This window comes from Coturnix japonica, chromosome 3 (genome assembly GCF_001577835.2).
Source record: "Coturnix japonica isolate 7356 chromosome 3, Coturnix japonica 2.1, whole genome shotgun sequence".
In the NCBI taxonomy this organism is placed as follows: domain Eukaryota; kingdom Metazoa; phylum Chordata; class Aves; order Galliformes; family Phasianidae; genus Coturnix; species Coturnix japonica.
Genome location: NC_029518.1, coordinates 54,717,551 through 54,732,161, shown reverse-complemented (window position 1 = coordinate 54,732,161; position 14,611 = coordinate 54,717,551). Strand labels below are relative to the sequence as shown.

Here is a 14,611-nt window from a genome sequence, read left to right as displayed (position 1 = left end):
ATAGATGCAGTGGAGCCAAACCATTTCATTTTTTTCCCTACTCTAACCTTTATTTTTTAAAAAGGACCACTGCAATGTTTCAGTACATCTTGGGATTCATGCTGAAGCACTTTAGAAGCAAGTATCAGAGCTGCATGTAACTTTGATAAAATATACATGAATCCTAGAGAGAGTTTTGCACAGGAAGCTAAAGGGCTTTTATTTGACTGAGAGCACTGCTAGGGCTGGCAGGGGTTCCTTTGTGTGTTCTGCTGTGTATTGAAAGCAGCTGAAACCCTGTAATCTATTGGCAAGACAGTGCCACTGTGAGCCGTTGAGGGAATATTAAGCGCTGAAACTAAACCTTATTTGGAGGTCTCTCAGATGATGCTCCTCTCAGTTGTCTGTGTATCTGTGGAGGTGAGGAAGACACAAGAGTTAAAAGAATGTGGGACAAGTGTGTGGAGCAAGGGTGCACTTTGAGTGTGTTTTCATTTCTTAGGGATGGACTCAAGCCATGTGTGATTTTCCTGATCTCCAGCTAAGTGCTGGAAGATGATGAATCCTTACCCCTAGGTGAAATCCATTTTTACTACCATCCTGCCTTCTTTTCTGAGGACTTAAATCTTTGTTAGTATTCTGTAGCGCTTTGAGAAACAATGTAAGTAAAAAGCAAGGTAGGGACTAGGAGCTTGGCTTGCTGAACAGGCGCAGAAGTTGAAGCGCGTGTGGAGATCTCTCCTGTGGGCTGTAAGACGTGTTCCTGGCAGCAAAGCACAGCGGCCAATATGCCGCTCACAGCTGAGGGAGCTCCCTGTTGTTCAGAAGCCACAGATTGTCATGCTTCTTTGAACCTTTTCTTGTGGTTGTCTTGCTTGCTTTGAGGCCTTTATTAGTTTGTCAGCACACCTCCACCAGGCTGCTCCTCCCTGCCAGTGAGCCAACCTGTCAGCCTGTCAGAGCCCTGCTGGTACATGGGGATAAAGCCCCACTCAGCCCAGCACAGCCACAAGTAGTGTGGTCTCACTGCTTTGGAAACCTGGTTAGTGAAAATGGTGAAAGGGAACTTCATGGTGACTACATTATCCCTATATGGCAATAACTCTAAGACAAGATTTGGCCACTTGAGGTACCATGAATTTCTCTTTCACGCTTGCCTGATCTGCATGAGACAACTCCATCTTTGCAAGTACTGAATAAGGTATGGTTAGGTGTCTTCTTATCAAATATAAACACTCAATAGTATGGCATCCATAAGGGATTTGCTACTTCCCAGAGGAGTGCAATAGAATGATGTGTTGCCTAAGGAGAGAGAAAGCACAAGAAAGCAGATCTAAATTGAGTAAAAGAGTTTAAACCTGGCCAGGGAGTGCTCTCAGAAATTAAGACAGCTTTAATTTCACAATACTTCAAGGTGCCAAATCTGGTATCTTGCTCTGAAGCAAGCTCTGTAGCACAGAAGAATGTAGACAACCCTCCTGCCCACAGTGAGCTCCCTTCCACAGGCTTACTGAATATCTAACACAGCAGGAATTATCGTGCTGTCCATAATCCCTGCTCAGCTTCCATGCCTGATGAGGGGTGAGAATGGGCTTGTGCTTGCATGCAGTTTGGCAGTTTATGCTCCTTTGATGTGTTAAAGATGTGTCAGCTGTAGAGGACCAGTTGCCACAAAAGAACTCCTCTGCACTTCTTTCCCAGCTTCTGAAGTGGTCTAGGAAGAACAACAGAGGGACACAGACATTTTTTAACCACCTCTGTATTCACAGGCATCACAGGAGAAATCTAAATTTCTGGTTTTCAATGCCACCCATAACTGTATGAATGGGGTGCCCTCCTGCCAAACACAGAGGACCATATGTACAGCCATATCATCACACTCTGAAGGAGCCCCAGGTACCATCTGATGAGACAGAGTCAGTAGAAAAGGAGGCCTTTTGATACCTATGATAAATTTGGTGAACAACCTTCACTCATTTCTTTTGTTAATGGGTCATGGGAGCCAACAGCAGCCCTGAAGAGATGTGTGAGAGGCAAGAACACTGAGCCAGCAGGAGTAGACAGCATTTCATGAAACTTCAAAAAGAGTCAAGCAATCTCTAATAGCCAGCAAGAGGGGTGTTCCAAACTTTAAACAGATCAGATTATCATCATTTCTCTGGAAAAGAGAAGGTGCCTCATCTATTGGCATAGTGTCTCAACTGTAGAAACACAATGAAGTTGTGTTTCAGCTGAATTAGCTTTGCTCTCAGAGCAATTGGAAGCTGAAATAATAACTATCTCTCTGTTCCTCATGCAGATTTTATTAAAAGAACAAATGAGCAAGGGTAGAATTATGCAAGTATTTCACAAGATTAACCTATTCTAACCTTACTGAAGGATTAAGATACAATAGAGTGAACAAATCAGGGTCATAACTAAGGCTGAGTCAGCAAGCTTTGGGGTTTTAATAACACACACCCCAAATAAATCTGGCAGGAAACCCTGTAAATCAAAGCACAAGTGTGTACTACCTTTCATGAGAACAACGTGCTTTGGGTTAAAACTACAACAAAAATTACAGAGAAAGCTGCTTTCCTTCTCACTGTAATCTCAAGCAGTACTCTAACAGTGTGAACACCAGTGCCAAAACACAGCAGCCATCTCCAAGAATCAGACAAAGGTGGCTTTTCCCAGTTACTTCTCCTGTCAGTGCTTCAGCACTCCTGGTGGTCCCTTCTGCATCTTGTTCCCAGTGGTTGTGTAGTGGAGGATGACCCTTGAAGCCTGAGGCAGCTCAGGTCTCATCTGGGAAAGACAAGGGAGGATGGGTGCCCAGCAGGACTGCTGTCAACTCAGCACTCTCCTTTTCAGTATTGCAACTGGAATGACTAAGCTATTGTCAGTCTTTCTTCATTAGTGTTATTAGCTGTAGCAATTAAAAATAAAGCATGAAAATGTCAGCAACAATCATTACTTGGAGGCATTCCACAGCTGTAAACTTACCGGAGTACCTCATTTGCTTTCCAAAATCATATTAGTCCTGCATTTTTCAAAGGCTGCACATTATTTTTAATAACACTGAAATGTTCATTTAATGTGCATTTCCTCACTAACAATTTGGCACCCTGCTATAAGATGTTACTGCCTTAGTAAAGTAAATTCAGTATATTTCTGAAAACGTTATTAAATATACAGATATTTAGTAGAAAATTCTGGATTCCAAGCAATGAAGCTTCATTCTCCCGGGGCTTTTTGTCTGCAAACAAGAGAAAGAGGGGAGAAAGAAAAAAAAAAACAAAAAAACACTGTGTTACTGAAGAGGGAATTCTACACTCTCCTTGCACATTCTGGTGAAGGAAAGTGGGCTGCCTTGTTATTAGAGAGACTGCTCTGGTCAGGAATTAATCTCGGCCCAAATGACTGGAGAGATAATTGCAGACAGTCTGTGTTCTGCAATGAAATCCTAATCTAGCTCCTGTTTGCAGCTCCAAGCAAGGGGAAAAAGTGGCATTTATCCACCATACACAATTCCAAGGCAAACAGAAGAAATCTGTCCTCACTGTTCCCAGAGTGCAGAGAGGTACAACCTTTGCACTGTCATCTCACACTAGCAAGAACTCAACTTGCACATCCACTGTCGCCTTTTCTCTCAGCATTGTTACTAGGTAAAGAGCAAAGAAAGAGAAATTGCAACTGGGTTTAAATAGGTTTTTACTGTATATCCCATTGAGCCCAGCATTTGTGGCTGTCTGACATAGAAATAAAGCTCTAGATAACCTTTTGAAATTATTTTATTCCCTCTGAAAAGGCTTGAATTCAAGATTCTATTTGAATTACAGAAAACATTCAAGAATACAATACCCTGGATAGTGGATATCTCCTGGTATGCAATACAGCATAGCTGTTATTTGCCAATAAACTCGCTGCCAAACAACAACCCATTCTGGGATCCTATACCGACTATGTAGTACAATGGTGGTGAAAAGATTTTTTTTTAGAAGACATTATTAAATTTATTATTTGTAAGAGATGAGAAACTTTAGTAAATGTATCAAAATAGGGAGAAAATACTTCTATTTTTAGCACTGTTACAGCCTCCCTTCCACCTATGGTCAGGTTGTTTAACCTCACCTTACTCTTGTTTCCCTTGTCTAAAATGGAAAATAATGACAGGGACAAACTTGCAAGCATGTTGCCTCATAACTTTGAGCTTCTGGGATGAAAGGCACTTTTGAAGTGCAGAATATGCTTAGATATCACTTTATTTCTGTGCCAAATGCTTTTCACAATCTGCTTAGTGAGACATGACAGAGAAGTAATACCCCAGCTTCCATCCCTACTTAAAAATCTCTGAAACAAAGAGAAACTAGTAACGAATGTTCAGCATTAATTCTCCTTATTTCTTTCTCTTCCTGTTTTCTGATCAACAAGTCTGTAAATTCTGAGACTACCAGAATAGGGGAAAGGATGCAGAGATGGAGCAGAATCTAATGTTGAGGGGTGGCTGTAGATAACTGAAACCATCTTTCTTTGTACAAGGTTGAGGCTAAATAAGACTCTGGAAGTCATTTTCCTAGGTGGCTTTTTAGGTCTTTTTATTTCTGGTGTGACCCCACAGCTGCAATATTCCAGGCAGTATTACCTGCCCATTACACATGAGTAACAAAATTAGAAGGGAGGTACCAGCTCTATGCAGCTCGATATCCTGTATCAAGCAGTGAAGAACACCTGATGCTTACTTGGACATATACATGCTATACAAGCACCTAAGAACAGAGCAGGTCTGTGGCTCCCAGAAAATTCTAGCAGTAATTTGCAATTCAGGAGCTTGCCAGAAGTGGTCTCATTGTGGTCTCACCTGGCTGCAGACAACGGGCTTTTCCTCCTAAACGTGTATCTTTCTGTTTGAACCAAGAACATTTTCATCAAACACAACCTCCTGGGTGAAGGAGTTCCAGCACTTAAGACAAGTTTTGTTACCTGTGCACCTACTATTAATATGTGTAATGTGTCCCCTGTCTTGCACCAAGCAGTCACTATCTTCACTTTTTCCATGCTACCATAGGTTTTCAAATTCTTCAGGTGTTTCCTTCAGTTTGTGAAGGAATAGTACAGAATTTATGGTTATTTTTTGATAAGTGGGAGGGGATTCTTCGTCAAAGTAAGAGAAGTAGAATCTGGCTTAATGGAATGGCAGTATGGTAAAGAGAAATGCATTTTTGACCCCCTCACAGGTGTCACAGGATGCCATGAAGGGGATTCATCTCACATACCTACAGCCATGTGTAACTAGGCCTACCGTTTAAACAAATCATCAGGAATTCTACTGCAGTCAGTAACACCAAGGAACATTTTGCCCTGTCTTTGTTAAACACTTTATTCACAATAGGATGAATCAGTGGTCTGATCTGTTTGGTTAATGCTAAGGAGAGCCCAGGCAGTTTAAAAGGAAGAATAGGAACCAAATAACATAGTAACAAATAAAAACCAACGTTTAAAACAATTGTTCTCCAGCTGTTGAACAGGTCGTTCATGAATGAGAATTCAATGAACAGACTACAAAAGCTGAAGCTACAGCTTGTTTTTCTCGGCTGTGCTCTCTAATTTATAGCCTGTGGCTAAATTAAAAGCTTTTTCGTTTACGTGTTTCATTTAGAGTAGTGACTACTACATGAACCAAAGCAAACCCAAGTGAGAGAAATAAGATGCCTTTCAGCTGCTATGATGCTGATGGAAGTAGGAGGAGGGAAGCCTTTGAAATCTCATGGCACTGCCTCATGGTAGTAATCCTGCAGCCCACAATCTTGCTTGCTGGTTAGAAAGCACAGGCTGAAGATGTCAGAGCTGCAGAATATGAGACTGAAGTACTGGGAAAAGCCTATTGTGGGATACTGTGACGACTGAAACTGGCTGCGTTTGAGATGCAAATGGACCTGAGCAGTCCAGGTGCCACAGGGCTTGGCAAACATTACACAGCCTGATCTTGGATCATTTGGCACTACACTGAAGAGAGAGAAACAAACTTAAAGCTCAGAGGAGGTGCAGTTTGTTTAAATAATAGCAAGTAATTAGTCTGAAGACAAAATCAGTGATGGCATTTTATAATTACAATTAATTTAAAGGTTAATTTCCTTTGGTGCTAAAATCTTATTTAAAACATTTACCAGGAAAGGAAATTAGGATGTTACTATCAAGATGCATAGAGTACTTCTGGGAATCCTTGCCTATTATCACTAGAAAATTAGGTTAGATTCAAAGTGGGAATTTCAATTCATTTTAGTGCATAATAGATGGTGGTCAGGACCTTGAGTCAGAAGGGTTGCTTAGGGTAGACTGTACAATTTGCATTTTCTTTGTTTGTGGGATTAATTGCAAGTGTTTCTAACAAAAGGGCTGGGTTTATACATGAACAAGTTTGACACGAAATGAAAATTGGTTATGGATTGCTGCCTTCGTAACTAATGAAGTTGATGTTCAAGGAATCCCTAGGAGACAGGACTGTGGTATGAGGCAAATATATAAATAAAAACACACGGGAGGGAATGGTGCCATTGCTGACTTCATCTGTGCTAATTTCTGTTCTCCCTTGCTGTCTTCCCTGCCACTCCCCTTGCATCCATCACTGCGTCTTGTGGGGCTTGTCAACTTCAAGTTTTAAAAATGTCTAAATAACATGATATGGAGCTTGAAGGAAGTAATATTTCCATTCCAGCAGCTCATCACAATGGAGTACCGCTTAATAAAATCAAGGTGTTGTAACAGCCAGAGGGATATACCCTTGCATTGTTGGTGTTTTTTTTAACAACTCACCACATACGTTTTATCTTTTCAAGAAAGACATGCTGCAGAAGCATTGGAAAAGATCAGTGCATGAGTGCCAAATGAGGGAATGAACACTTAGCATCTTTTTTACGAGGAAAGAAGCTTTTTTTTTTTTTTTACCAAATACAATAATGCATTCTACTCGTCTTATCGTTAGTTAATTATTTTTGGGGAGGAAGGCAAAGAAATCCAGCTCATTTATAACACTGTCCTAAATGGCTGTGTAAAACAGGTGGCAGAAATTGAGGTAGTGACTAGTGACAGCTTTGACAACAAAAGCCACACTTGATTTTTAACAGATTCCCGGATTGTTGCCACAGCTGAATAGGAAACTTGGAAAAATATATGGAAAATGGTTTCAGGCAGACTGTTGTGTTCTGTTTTGTTAGTGGTGGAAGAATTCATTTTGATTTGAATCATTTATTGCTAGTTGGTGGGATCAGCCAAAATGAGCAGGTGTAGCACAGCCAGCCTTGGCCAGCCAGGCTCAGCCCCAACTGAGGGGTGGCAATATCTCAGGTGACAGGGGGTGTTGACATGCCACTGTGGATGGGATAAGTTTGCAGTCACTTCCAGCTGTCCTGGAGAGGCCACCTGCCCATGACCTTGGTGTTCTCCTACTTAGAATCAGTGTGAGTTCCCTACAGTTTCCCACAAGCTTGGGACATAACTTCATGCTAAATTCATCTTACCAGCATGCCTTCTGCAAAAGTTTTCCTTATTACTGTCCCTTTTAAATATCTAGATAAGTCTTCATTATTACTAGGTTGTTAACTTTCATAGATTTGGGCTTTAATTCTCCACTTTGTTGCACCTACTAATGAGTCTTATTCTAATTTATTAGTGCGGTGGTCACACTTGGAGGCCATCGCCCCAGGCATTTTCTTTTTCCTCCTCCCTTTTTTTTTTTTCCTCTCCTTTTTCTTTTTTTTCTCTTTTTATCACTTGCCGCTAGCAATGAATTGGCTTAGAACAATTTTATTCTAGTGATTCATTGATTTAATTTGCTCTATAATAATTCAGCCTTAGTCTGCGTTTTCTTTGATTCCTAGAATGCATTATCACACAAAAGATGTTTCAGGTCTAGATTTTTTTTGCTCAGTATGAACTTCTGGAAGTAAATGGCCGTTATCTGGCAGTAACCAGGTCTGCCCAGCCTAGAAAAAGAACATATTCTGAAGATTACTACTGTTCTTGCAGCTGAGCAAAGATCTTTAACAGGTGCTTTACTAAGGCTTGGACAAACCCAATGCAAGTTTGGACAAGCCTTGTAGAGGTCATTCTACAACCTACCTGACTGCAACCTTATTTCCCTGTCTATAAGCTTAAAAGGTAGATGGCTACATTTATGAGATATAAAAGGCAGCTCTGACAGCTTCAGTGCAGTATTTTTCTTTGCATCAGTTACACTTCAGTCCTTTCCTCCTGTCTCTTGTATTTGCCTGCTCTGTCCCTGTTTCTGCTTTCAGCTGCATGAGCCTTGCACCTGCTCCTGTCACTGCTTGACTGCTTCTGGCTGTTCCCGCCCTGCCTATTTTGTGTTTGGCCAGATCCTCCCTCCCCAACACCATTCCTTCCATTGGCCAACTCTGAATTGCCAATGCATTTCCCTACAGCATGACCTTATTTGTGTCTTCCCTAAGGCTCTATCATTGATTAGACCTCTTTCCCACCTGGAAGCTTGAGATGCATTTTGACTTTTCCAATTTCTGAACCCTCAACAATACTCATCCTGGTATTTTCTGCTGCAGACCACCACCATGACCTGAGCTCATCTTGACTTAAATGTATGTGTCTCCATTTGGTCCTAATTACAGGGAGTAATGATCTGTAATCCCTTCTGTGAGAGTGGTGAAAACAGGTGTTCCTTATCAGGCTTTCCAGCCTATGTTTTGTCTCAGAAGGGATGATCAAAGAATTAGCTTTAGCCAGGGATCAGCACTATGAGTCACAGTAAAGAAAATAACCTGTGAGCCTTTGTCATCCAGCAGGCATGGATAATGATGACAAGGATACCTTATTCAACAAGACACATTGTAAGAAGAGAAGCATCTAGAGGGGAAAAAACATGGGGCAAATATCAGAGAACAATTTGACTATTGTAAAACTAAACAGGAAGGAAATAATGGCAGTGGGACAGAATATGAGCTGAGAAACTGCAGAAATTTGGATGGAGCTTTCCCATACCCCTGTGGACATCACAGGGCTCAGAAATGCTGCGAAGTTCTGATTTAAAAACCCACTGCTTCAGTTTCACCTAATGAATTATCTAGAAGCACTTGCAGGCAGCTCATTGCACAGCAAGAACCAGACCCTGCCTCCAAGTCCTTATGCCATTGCACACCATCCTTGTGCTGGCAGGAAGTGTTCAGCCACATTTCCTGGCAAATGCCTTCCTTCCCTGTTTTATCCGTGCCTTGTGAGTTTAAATTTTGTGGTATGCTCTATGCAAAGAGCAATAACATTTGATGATGATTGTAAACAAACTTTATTGAGACTGTTTTCAAGCATATCTCCTCCTGCATGCTGCACTGCGTAACAAGCACCAGGCCATGTTCACAGCATAGAAAGGCTACAGCTCTAATGCCTATGGAAATATCTTCACCAGTGAAGCAGGTGATAGGATACTGGCAAAGCTGCAGGAGCAAGGGTTTCTCCATATGTTCTTTTATATACTCTTATCTATTTCTCATTTCCAAGGTTATTAAAGACAAGCCTAATTTTACTCCTCTCCATTTTATTTTTTTTTTTTTCTGAATTTGGCTAGCTTTTAACTCTCAGCAGTTGTGTATAGCTCACTCTTCCTCAGACATTTGTACACCAGCAGTGTCTCAGTGACGTGTTTCATCCCAGCCAGGAGCACAGAGTGGTGCATTGCTGTGCGGTGAATTTGTTCACTGCTTCCCTGAGGCCACAGGGCCTGAATCTTTGCCCTCCTGCATCAGTGCCTTCACAATGCAGATGTAGCACATGTACACCACATGTTCTCTCTCTGTGCTGAACCATGCAGGAAATGTGTTCAGTCGTGCAAAAAGCACCCATGTGTATGTACACATATGCCTCTTTGGTCATAGGACTTTTTAAATGATGCCATCTTTACTATGTACAGTAGTAAATTTTTAATATGTTACTGCTTCAGATTCATTAATATATTTAAGGATGAGCATGGTGCCAAGCACTGTACAAAGACAAAAGCCAGCCTTGCTTATTGGAGCTTGCAATCTATGTATCAGACAACAGGCAGCTGCTGAGTGCAGGCAAAAAGCACAAAGAACAAACATTAATCCCTGCGGTAGACAGGAATATCAGTGCACTGACACTACTGAGACAACCGTTTGTGAAGAACTTCTCAGAAGGACAAAATATTTGGAAATTTTACAAGTACATGGGTCAAGCTGGCAGCATGGGGGCAGAACTTAGCATTAAATATTGAAGAAGGAAAGCCTGATGTGGAGTCCCTACAGAAGGCTTTAAGTGTAGAAAGGTTTAGCTTCTGCTTGATGTGATATGGAAGATGTAATTAGTAGCAGGATGCAGAAAGGAGTGTCATAGCCAAAGCCCTGCCCTTTTGCTTCCTTAACTCCACATTTGGGGAGTTCAGAAAAGGAACAGTAATGATGTTTGACACAGAGAGCCCTGGGTAAATGTTATAGCTGTGTCAACAGGCAGAAAAGTCTTCCTCTTCAATATGCAAAAATAATCATCAGAAATTAAATCATATGCAAACCAAACCAAAGCTGACATCTAACTTGTAACCCCAAATGACAGGCAGAGCTGTGCCATTGCTCACAGGGAGTAGAGACCAAGATTGCTGGTGTTAGCCATGCTGAACTGAAAGTGGTGTTTAATTATGCATAGGTAAATATCACAGATAAAAGATGAGATTTGGTTTTGTATAGAAGCCAAGCCACTCTCAATGATATTTGAAAAGTCATGGTGGTCAGGTGAAGTCCCTGCTGACTGGAAAAAAGATGAAGTCACACCCATTTTTAAGAAGAGTAGATGGAATGACCCAGGGAACTAGCAGTCTGGAGTAGGAGTGGCCTAAAACCTGAATATAGGAAGTTCCATACAAGCAGGTGGAAGAACTTCTTTTTGGTAAGGGTGACAGAGCACTGGAGTAGATTGCCCACAGAGGTTGTGGAGCCTCCTTCTACAGAGATATTCTAGACCCGTCTGGATGCCTACCTGTGTGACCTATTGTAGGGTACCTGCTTTAGTAGGTGTGCTTTGGGCTACCAGCACCTGCATCTGGGTAGGAAGGGACAATCTGACTGTGGTTTCAGCTGCCTGTGAGGGACAGAATACAAGATGGGAAAAATCTTCTTCAGAATTGGAGGAAAATAGTTCTAGAAAGCAATAGAAAAGATATCCCTATGTTGAAGCTAATGTTCTGTTTGTATTACAGTTACAACCACCATCTCATGCCTCACAAAACCCTTGGCACCAGCAAAGGAACAAAACACTCAGGCCGAATTTCTTGTAACATTTTTTACAAATAAATAAGACTGTTATTATCCTATTTAAATCCAGCTAAGAAAATAAGCATCTCAGAACCCAATAGTTCAAATGAATGGGATTCTTTGTTTGTTTGTATACACACATGCTTTTACTAGAGCAAAACATGACAAAAGAGCCACTTCTGTGACAAGTAACAAGTAAGATGAATGTAAAGTAGAGTAGTCAAAAAAAGTGTTTGATGGATAAGGTTAAGGATGGGAGCCTCAGTAGCGATTCAGCTAATGAGCCTTGCTTTATTCATCTCATGTTCCTGCTGCCAGGAATGTATCAGTAGAACGACACTTCTAGTGACCTTTCAGGCACAGCAAGGATGAAATGCCTTCAGAAAGGGCAGCATTTTGCATGTATTAAGAAACTACCTCAGAGTCTACAGGGAGCTTTTAGCACAGTCTGGGCACTGCGGGCTTTGAGAAGCTACGGCCAGGAAGCAAACTTGCTACAAAGAAATTCTTTGAAAAAACTCTGAAACTCTTTGCATTGGAATTCAGGTCCTATTACTTATGTTTACCTACCTTGCCACCTTTGATGTTGCATTTTAGAATCATAGAATCATAGAATCACCAAGGTTGGAAAAGACCGAAAAGAACATCCAGTCCAAACGTTCATCTATTACCAATAACTCCCACTAAATCATGTCCCTCAACACAACATCCAGTCGTTCCTTGAACACCCCCAGGGTCAGTGACTCCACCACCTCCCTGGGCAGTCCATTCCAGTGCCTGACCACCCTTTCTGGGAAGTAATACTTCCTAATGTCCAGCTTGAGTTTCCCCTGCCGTAGCTTGAAACCATTCCCTCTGGTCATAGAAGCCATTGTACACATCTCAACAAGGTCTCAATAGAATCTTCTGCCCTCTCGTGATCAAGAGTGCTCAGGTGCTGGAATAGGCTGCCCAGGGAGATGGTGCAGCCATGAGTGTTACTAAGAGACATGGTTCAGTGGGGATATATTGGTGGTAGGTGGGTGGTTGGACTGGGTGATCTTGGAGGTCTTTTCCAACTTTGGTGATTCTGTGATCATTTGGTTACACACATGGGAGCTTCTGCTATCAGCCTAACGCAGCTTTATGAGCTTGTCACCTAACAATCTGATGTGCTAATACCTTGTGTTTACTTTGTGCAGCAGAGCAAAGATGAATGCATGTAGAGATACTCAGTGTGCGTCTTTCTCTGGTGCCCACACAAACTTGTTTTACTTAGAGAAATTACTATTTTTTTTTTTTTTAAACACAAGGTCTCATTCTTCCTTTCTGAAAACAGCCCTAAAGGCTCTCCTGAGACCTTTTACCCCATGATTGTAAAACAAAGCATCAATGCCTGCAGCCTTCTAATAATGATTTACTGGTTGCACAAAGCAGGACAATTCCATATAAGCCACATCAGATGAACTGCATGAATTGACACCAGAGAGATACTCATTCAAACATGTTTTATGACTTGTCAAAGGTTAAAAGTAGGAGGAGGGGGATGGAGGGGAAGAGGGGAACTAAGCAAAAACAAGCAAACAAACAAACAAAAAAAAAAACAAGCAAAAACCAGATTTACAGCAAAGATGTGACCATTCTTTTTGCTGCATTCATTATATTTGAAGTTTGGTGTTTTTTTTTTTCATTTCCCTCAGGTTAGTATTTCACTCAGTAACATTCATAGTAAGTTCTTCATTCTCTGCCTATCAACATAGTGTGCTTCCAAAGACACAATCAAGTTGTAATACAGTTTTTCTGATTGCTGCAGACATTGAGTAAGTAGGAAGCAACAAATGGTTGCTTTTAGTAAGATTTTGACCCTTTGAGATGTTTGCAAGCCAGTGAAGTACTGTCCAGATATAGTAATTAAATATAGATAATGATCTTCATTGTTTTTGTTAACAGCAAGGATCATAGAGAAGAAAACATTTACAAAAATTTCAGATAAAACTAAGCTGGAAGGGTTTGGAGCACTTGGGAGGTTAGGATGAGTACCCAGAATGAGCTTGAGAAGTGGCCTGGAAAAGATGAAATTCAATACAGACAAGTGTGAAAGAACTCCTGTGGGGAATGATCGATCTGAAGTCTTCAGTCTAAAGACCACCTGGATAGACTACACTTAGTGTCAAAATATACAAATAAAGATCTGATTATTCGGTGTGAGTCTGATGCCTTTGGGGAAAAAAAAAAAGAAAAAGAAAAGGAGGAAAAAAAAAAAAGAGGAAGAAAGGAAACAAAATAAAAGGAAAAAGGAAAAGAAATAAAAAAGAAAGAGAAAATGAAAGAAAAGAGTATCTATAAGTAACTTTAAAATAGTCATAAAAGGGAAAAAAATAAAATAAAAATGGCTCATTTGTCTTCATATCCTTTGGAAGAGAAGACCACAAAGTAGAAAAGTAGTTAATTTGTGAGAAATTAAATTTAAATTAGACTTTAGGAAGTTAGGCACATGGAAAGGCAACACAGAGGGACTATAGAATCTCCTTCATATACAATAATTAATTTAGTTAAATGTCATTCTGGGATGGGATATATTTAGTCCTGCCACAGAGCACAGAATTGGATAAACGACTTCTACAGGGATCATTCTGGCCATGGAAGAAGGTGGATGACAAGTTCACCATGCCCTGGTTGCAGTGGAGAAAAACAGTGGCGGTCCAACATAAAATGTTGATGGCTTTTTGCTTGCAAGCTAAATGTTGGACAGAGGATTACAAGAACATGGTATTGTAACACTTGGAGTGCATGTGAAAGCACTGCTAAGTGTGGTAGATAATGAGGGCTATCTTAATTGAAAAGTGATCTCATAAATGCAAGTTTTAAGGACATTAACTGCTGTGAAAGGTCTCAAACCAATGGTTATAAATCTACATTTTGTGATTTTTGTGGGAATGTTACTGTGTTTATATTCACAATAAGTTATCTTCTGTCAAAATATTTCATTACTTTTTTTGCTGTTGTTATGTTTTAATGTACACAAAGAGAGTCTGTCAGTAACACTGCACAGACTTACGAAGAACGCACTTCTATAACTGAATTCTTTCTCCATTTTCTTTCAAAGTAGTTTCACAACTGGTGTGTGAGAGACAATATTTCAGGAACAAGAGGTGCTCACAAATAAACCCAAAAAGCCACCAGTCAGATCTCCCGGTGCAAAAGAAGCAAAGGGTGTGCTTTTACCTGTGAAAAAAAAAAAAAAAAGAAAGAAAAGGAAGATTACAGCTGCCAAAATGTATCTTATAACGTAAATTGTTTAAAATAAACATGAGAAGACCATTGGGAACTGCGAGTGTTGTGAATTAATAAAAAACACCCATCCTGCAACCTTCCTACAGACCTCC

General features: G+C 40.7%; 1 protein-coding gene across 4 annotated transcripts in view; it reads left to right on the top strand.

The window, feature by feature from the left end:
- Positions 1–14,611, top strand: part of NKAIN2 (sodium/potassium transporting ATPase interacting 2) — a 485,175-nt gene that overhangs the window by 462,561 nt on the left and 8,003 nt on the right. The gene's annotated exons all lie outside the window — the stretch shown is intronic.